Source organism: Nycticebus coucang, chromosome 2, assembly GCF_027406575.1.
Source record: "Nycticebus coucang isolate mNycCou1 chromosome 2, mNycCou1.pri, whole genome shotgun sequence".
NCBI classification, from domain to species: Eukaryota; Metazoa; Chordata; class Mammalia; order Primates; family Lorisidae; genus Nycticebus; species Nycticebus coucang.
Window position 1 is genome coordinate 120,669,264 of NC_069781.1, and position 7,703 is coordinate 120,676,966.

Genomic DNA, 7,703 nt, shown 5'->3' on the forward strand with positions numbered 1-7,703 from the left:
GAGGGGATTGGTAAGCTCTTACCTAATGGGCACAATGTAAGGATATATAGCACATCCCCTGGGTGAAGGGTTCAACTACAACTTGAACTTTACCTAACAAATGCATACAATGTAACCTAATCATTTGTGCCTTCACTATTAATCTGAGATATTTAAAAGAAATAAAAACAAAAAAAATTTATTGAGGTTTAATTGGCATACAATGAATTATACGTACATAATATGTACAATTTGATGACTTTGGATATAGGCAAATACCCATGATACCAGCACTACATTCAAAGGAATATCAGATAAATTATTTACTTTTTACCCCGGTTCTTTTCTGTCTGTCTCACTATGTATCCAGTCAAGTTAAGTCTTCCAGTGGCAAGCCCAGCCTAAGTGCAAAATACAGACACTCTTCCCTAAGCTTCTACTCTGGCTTAGTCTAAGGCACCACCATTTTCTCCAGGTTGAAAGCAACTGCTATGGTCTTTTGCTTCTCTCGTCACCTCCCTTTGCACAGCAACCTCTGTGATGGTCTCTCTAAATAAGCACTTATGGTCTCCCTGTTTTACATGCCCCAGTGTCTTTCTACTGCACTTAAAATTTAAAAAAAAAAAAATTCTTTCTAATAAGTCTGCAGTGCTATATCATTTTAGGTTTAACTTGCATTTTCCCAATACATAATGATAGTGTTAAAAATCTTTACATGGATTTGCCATCCTCTCCATATATTGCTTTCAGTTATGAGTCTATTCAAATATTTGACTCACTTTTTTTTGTTTTTTTGTTTTTTTTTAAAAACAGGGGAAAGCGCGAACGCAGTCCCCCACTAACACAAATTATGCAGTCGAGTTTCCCACATTTGGGGAAATCGCAGGGGTCAGCACATCCGGAGTGCAATGGATAAGCCTCGCCCTGGGAAAATCACCTTCGTGATCATGGTATCTCCCCTGCCAGCTAAGTATATATTTGACTCACTTTTAAAACTAATGCTTTTTCTTTTTTTATTATTACATTTGGGGAGTTCTTTAATATCCTGGACATATGTCTATTATCAAGTATTTATTTTCCAAGTGTGTATTTTCTCACAATCTGTGGCTTTTTTTATTTTCTTAACTTTGTCTATTGAAGAACAGATAGGTATAGTTTTGATGAAGTCCATCTTACAAATCTTTTCTGTTATAGATCCCAATTTGAATGTGATATCTAAGAAATCTTTCTATAATCTAAGGTTACAAAGTTTCCTTCAATGTTCTCTAATAGAAGCTTTATATAGTTTTAGGGTTGAGTCATTTTTATTTTTTCTCCCTTCCTCCTTCCTTTCTTCCCTCCTTTCATTCTTCCTTCCTTCCTTTTGCCTGTGGATGTCTAATTGTTCCAGCATCATTTGTTGAAAGACTATCCTTTCTTCATTGATTTGCTTTTGCATTGTTGCCAAACTCAGTTAACTAAATTTGTTTGGGTGTGTTTTTCTGGACTCTATTCTGTTCCATTGGTCTATTGTGTCTATTCTTGTACTAAGACTATGCTGTCTTGATTACTGAAGCTTTACAGTAGGTGTTTTTTGTTGTTGTTTTTTTGAGAGAGAGTCTTACTTTGTTGTCCCAGTAGAGTGCTGTGGCATCATAGCTCACAGTAACCTCAAATTCTTGGGACTGAGCAATCCTCTTGCCTTGGCCTCTTGAGATGCCGGGAGTATAGACATCCATCACAATGCCCAGCTATTTTTAGAGACAGGGTCTGGTTCTGGCTCAGGCAGGTCTGGAACTCCTGAGCTTAAGCAATCCACCTCCCTAGGCCTCCCAGAGAGCTAGGATTGCATGTATGAGCCATTTCTTTTCTTTGTAATTATTTTTGGCAACTTATTTTATCATAGTTGCTTTTATCTTTCCATGTAAATTTTAAAAAGTAAACTTGTAAATTTCAACAAAGTATCTTACTAGAATTTTGATTTGAAAATTACTTGAATCTATGTATCAGTTTTGGAATAATTGACCTTTTAACAATATCAAGTCTTTCTATCCATGAACACAGTATATCGCTGTTTTGCAATTTTTGGCATAATGATTATTATACTTTTTTTTTAGATTTATACCCAAATATTTCATGCATTAAAAATTAACTTCTAATTATTTATTGCTAGCATATAGAAATGGAATTAATTATTATTTTTTTTTTTTGTAGAGACTCACTTTTTTTGTAGTCTCAAATTACTGCCTTCAGTAGAGTGCCATGATGTCACACAACTCACAGCGACCTCCAGCTCTTGGGCTTCCGTGATTCTCCTGCCTCAGCCTCCCGAGCAGCCGGGACTACAGGCGCCTGCCACAATGCCCGGCTATTTTTTGGTTGCAGTTCAGCTGGGGCTGGGTTTGAACCCGCCACCCTCGGTATATGGGGTCAGCACCCTACTCCTTGAGCCACAGGCGCCACCCAGAATCAATTTTTTTAATTTTTATTTATTTATTTATTTATTTGCAGTTTTTGGCTGGGGCCGGGTTTGAACCTGCCACCTCTGGCGCCCTATTTCTTTGAGCCACAGGCGTCACCCAATAGAATTAATTTTTATTACTGACCTTCCATCCTGTAACCTTGTTGAATTCACATATTAGTCTGGAGATTCTTATTTGGAGATTCTTTTGCATTTTCTACCTATATGATTATTAGTCTGTAAATAGAGATAGTTTTATTTCTTCTTGTTTAATCTGTATACATTCTTCTACCCTAAACCCCACCTTTATTAGATACGACATTCAGTATGATGTTAAATAGGATTGAGAACAACAGGAAAGTTAGCCTTCTCAGTCCAGAGAGAAAACCATCCATCTTTCATCATTAAGTGTGGTATTTGCTGTAGGTTTTTTATAGATGAACTTTGTCCACCTGAGAAGTTCACTTCCATTTGAGTTTGCTCAGAGTATTTATCATGAATTAATCTCAAATTTTGTCAAAGGTTTTCCTTCATTTATTGAGATGATTGTATGTCTCTTCTTCTTTAGCCTATTAACGTACTGAAATTACACTGACTGATTTTCTATATTGAACACAACTTCTATTCCCAGAATAAACTGCATCATTCACAATATATAACTATCTATATCTTGTTGGACTTAATTAATTTAATTAATTTTCTAATATTTTGTTGAGGATTTTTGTCCTGTGGTTATGAGGAATATTGCTCTCTTGTTGTAGTGGAAAGCAGATACAGAAAATGTATAAATAAATGGGTGCAACTGTGTTCTAACAAATCTTTATTTACAAAAATGGACCCTGTGCTTAATTTGTTTATAAACTATAGATTGTTGACTACCTGGCTGTAAAAGAACCAACTTTAGTGCCCTTTTCAAAACACTAGCTTTTGTTTTGATAGCTCTTTCTATTGTTTTCTCCTTTACAATTTATTTATGACATTATCATTATTTCCTTTCATCCTGCTGGCTGTAGGCATAATTTGTTTTTCTTTTTAATTTAGTTTCATAAAATAAAAGTTTAGATTATGGATTTGAACCTGCTACTCTTTTCTAATATAATCCATAATTCTGTACATTTTTCTTTAAGCACTGATTTGGACACCTCACACAAATTTTAATACTTTTTGTTTTCATTTTTGTTTGATTCAACATATTTTCTAAGATACTATGTAACTTCTTTTTAAAATTTTTTTGATGATTTTTTATTTCAATAGATTTATGCTATACAGTGTGTTTTGCTTACATGGAGGAATTGTACAACTGAGAAGTAAGGGTGCTTATTGTAACAGTGCCCATTTTACCTGGTAGGTAGATTTTTATCCCTCACCCCTATCTCCTTCTTAGTTTACCAGGTCCATCAACCACTTTATGACCATATATACCCATCATTTAGCTCTCACTTATAAGTTAGAATATGTAGCATTTGTTTTTCCATTCCTGAGATACTTCACTTAGGATAATGGTCTCTACTTCCATCCAAATTGCAATAAAAGTTTTTTCTCGGGCCAATATCTTCAAGTGCTTTCCCCACACTCTCTTCTAGAATTTTTATTGTTTTATGTCTTAAATTTAAATCTTTTATCCAACGCAAATCAATTTTTGTCAGTGGTGAGAGGTGTGGGTCCAGTTTCAGTCTTCAACATGTGGATAACCAGTTCTGCCAGCACCATTTGTTAAATAAGGATTCTTTTCCACAGTGTGTGTTTTTATCAGGCTTATCAAAGGTCAAATGACAATATGTAGCTGGGTTTATCTCTAGATTCTCTATCCTATTCCATAGATCTATGTCTCTATTTTTGTGCCAGTACTATGCTGTTTTGATTACTCTAGACTTATCATATAACCTGAAATCTGGCAACGTGATGCCTCCAGATTTGTTTTTATTCTAGGAATGGTATTTGCCATTCAGGTTTTTTCCTGGTTCCATATGAATTTAAAGTATGACATTGGTACTTTGATGGGGATTTCATTAAATCTATAGATTGCTTCGGGTGGCATGGACATTTTAACAATGAAGAAGACCACCCCCCCACCCCCGGCAATTGCAGTGACACCAAAAATAAGTAACTGGGATTTTATCAAGCTAAAACTTTTTGCACAGCTCAGTGTACCACAAACAAAGCCAATAGCCTTCAGAATGGGAGATTTTTGCATGCTATGAATCTGACAAAGGCTTGATAACTAGAGTTCTACAAAGAACTCAAATTAAACAATAAGAAAAGAGCAAACAACACCCTCTATAAGTGGGCAAGAGATTTGAACAGAAACTTCTCTGAGGATGACAGATGAATGGCCTACACACAAATGAAAAAATGCTCATTGTCTTTAATCATCAGAGAAATGCAAATCAAAACAACTCTAAGATATCACCTAACCCCAGCAAGATTAGCCAACATCACAAAGTCTCAAAACACCAGATGCTGGCATGGATGTGGAGAGAAGGAAACACTTCTCACATATTGCTGGTGGGATTGCAAACTAATAAAAGCCTTTTTGGAGAAAAGTATGGAGAATCCTCAAAGATCTAAAAGTTGACCTTCCATTTGATCCTGCAATCCCATTATTCAGTATCTAGAAGAACAAAAATTATTTTACCACAAAGACATTTACACCTGAATGTTTATTGCAGCTCAATTTATAACTGCCAAGTCTTAGAAGCAACCTAAGTGCCCATCAGCCCATGAATGGATCAACAAACTGTGGTATATGTATACCATGGAATATTATTCAGCCATTAAAAAGATGGAAACTTTACATCTTTTACATTTAGCTGGATGAAGTTGAAATACATTCTTCTTAGTAAAGTATCACAAGAATGGAAAAACATATATCCAACGTACTCCATATAATAGGAAACCAATATATAAAGAATTACATGCTCACGTGAACAATAAAACACAAATATTGTCTAGTACATGGGCAGGGGAGGAGATGGTCGGAAAGGTGTAGGAAGGGGGGGATGATTGGTAGAAGGAGGGAGGGCATGAGGCGGGATCTCAATGTGCACATTGTGAGAATGTGTAAGACACCCCCTGGGTGAGGGGCTCTTTTACAAATGGAAGTTTGCCCTGGAAGTGAGAAAAATGTAACCTAAAATTTTGTACCTTCATTTTAATTTGAAATAAAAAACAAATTAAAAAATAAAACAAATTGCAGCAAAAGACATTATTTAATTCTTCTTTATGGCTGGGTTATACTTGGGGTGTGTGTGTGCATGTGTGTATCACATTTTCTTATGTACTCATCGGTTGATGAGCATCTAGTTGATTCTATACTTTCACAATTGTCAGTTGTGCTGCAATAAACATGAAGGTGCATGTCCTTTCCATAAAATGATTCCTTCCCATTTAGGTAGATACTCGTTACTGGGATTGCTGATTGAATGGGTCTACCCTCTGTAATGTACTCACAAGCAAAACCAAAAGTCCTTACCCAATATATGCTACAGGGGCATACTGGAGAGGGACACTTTTCTCGACAAAGAAAGAGAAAATTCAAACCTAGAAGTGACAGCTGGTCCAGATGATAAAGATTCAGCACAAGAAATTTGGAAATATGAAAAATTGGAGTGATAGGACATCTTCTAAAGGATCATACCAGCTCTCCAGCAATGAGTCCTAATCAAAATGAAAATACTGAAATGACAGAGAAAGAATTTCACACATGGATTATAAGGAAGCTCAATGAAATCCAAGAGAAAATGGAAAATCAATTCAAAGAAACAAGAAAAGTTATTCAGGAAATGAGTGAAAAACTTACTAAAGAAGAGGATATACTAAAATAAATAAGTAAGTAAATAAATCTGCTGGAAATAAAAAAAAAACTTATTTAGAAAAATACAAACCCAATGGCAAGTTTTAAGAATAGGCTAGACAAAGCAGAAGAAGGCATTTCTTAGCTCGAATGTAACTCTCTTGAATTAACCAAAACAAAGACGAATAAGAGGAACTAATGTAATTTATTGGAACTATGGGATTATGTAAAATGGCCAAACATGAGTATTATAGGCATCCTTGAGGAAGAAGAAAAGAAAACAAAAGGCCTGGCACACCTATCTGAGGGAAAAATTAAGGAAACCATGATCTTGGTGGAGATGTGGACATCCAGATCTTAGAAGCTCAATGAATATCTGGGAGAGTCACCTGAAAAGGAGGTCACCAAGGGTACAGTTGTTATACTGGCCAAAGAAAAAGTGAAAGGAACTCTGAGGACCTGGGAGGTGAAAACTCCATGAGCCTCCCTGTCACCTGGGTTATTTAGAAATGTGTGTTTAATATAAAAAAAAAAAATGCTAGAGGGGGTTACTAGATATAACTAGTAAATAATTAACTATAGTTTATAGTTAAATTCTTTATAATCAGATTACATAGCATGTATGATTTAAATTAGTTTGAATTTGTTGAGGTTTGTTTTATGGCACAAAGCACAATTTATTTTTGTGAATAATTCATGTGTGCTCAAAAATAGTTTGTATATTTGGTACATACTTTAAAACAATAAGTGTTTGATGGAATGTTCTAGAAATGTCACTTTGTGAACATTGGGTGGTTCTGTCATTTAGGTCTTCTATAGCTGTACTAATATTTTGTTTACATGCTGTGTGTATTGCTGAGAGAGTATTTTTGAACTTGCAAGCTATTAGCTTTTGCGTTATATATCCTGAAATATATATCGTTATATATATTTTATGTATTTATAGATTAATCTACTCCTTTCTCAGTATATAATGTCTCTTTTTATCTTTGGTAATATTTTTTGTTCTGAAATCTTCTTTTTCTGATCCTGTGCACCCACTCCAGCTTCCCTTTGATGAGTGTTTTCATGGCATATGTTTTTTCTTACTCTACATACACTTTATATTTACAGTGTTGTTCTTTTAAGAAGTTTCTACTTAGGCCTTCCTGTTTTAGTCCAAAATGGCTAGTTATCTGTTTTTTTCATTGATATCTGTCCTTTATTTGAAATGCTTAGAGTTCTTATATTTATTATTGATATGGTTAGTTTAAAATGTATCACTTGGTTATTTTAATGATTTCTTCCACGTATTTCTTCATTTTTTGCTTACTTTCTGCCTGATTTGAGATGAATTGATAACAAGCAGCCCCTGCTTAACACATTAGTACAGTACAACAGAAATGACCATGGAAACTGAAACCATGCAAAACAAACCTAAAAATCAATGCGATGACCTATAGTTGTTCTATGACCTTTAAATATTTTTCTCAACACATAAGAAACTCTCTT

The 7,703-nt window shown here is 34.8% G+C and overlaps 1 non-coding gene across 1 annotated transcript; it reads right to left on the reverse strand.

Moving 5' to 3' along the window:
• Nucleotides 1-789: 789 nt before the first annotated feature.
• On the reverse strand, nucleotides 790-953 carry LOC128580145 (U1 spliceosomal RNA). Its single transcript, XR_008378482.1, has one exon. It is a non-coding gene; the product is annotated as a U1 spliceosomal RNA (small nuclear RNA).
• Nucleotides 954-7,703: the final 6,750 nt, after the last annotated feature.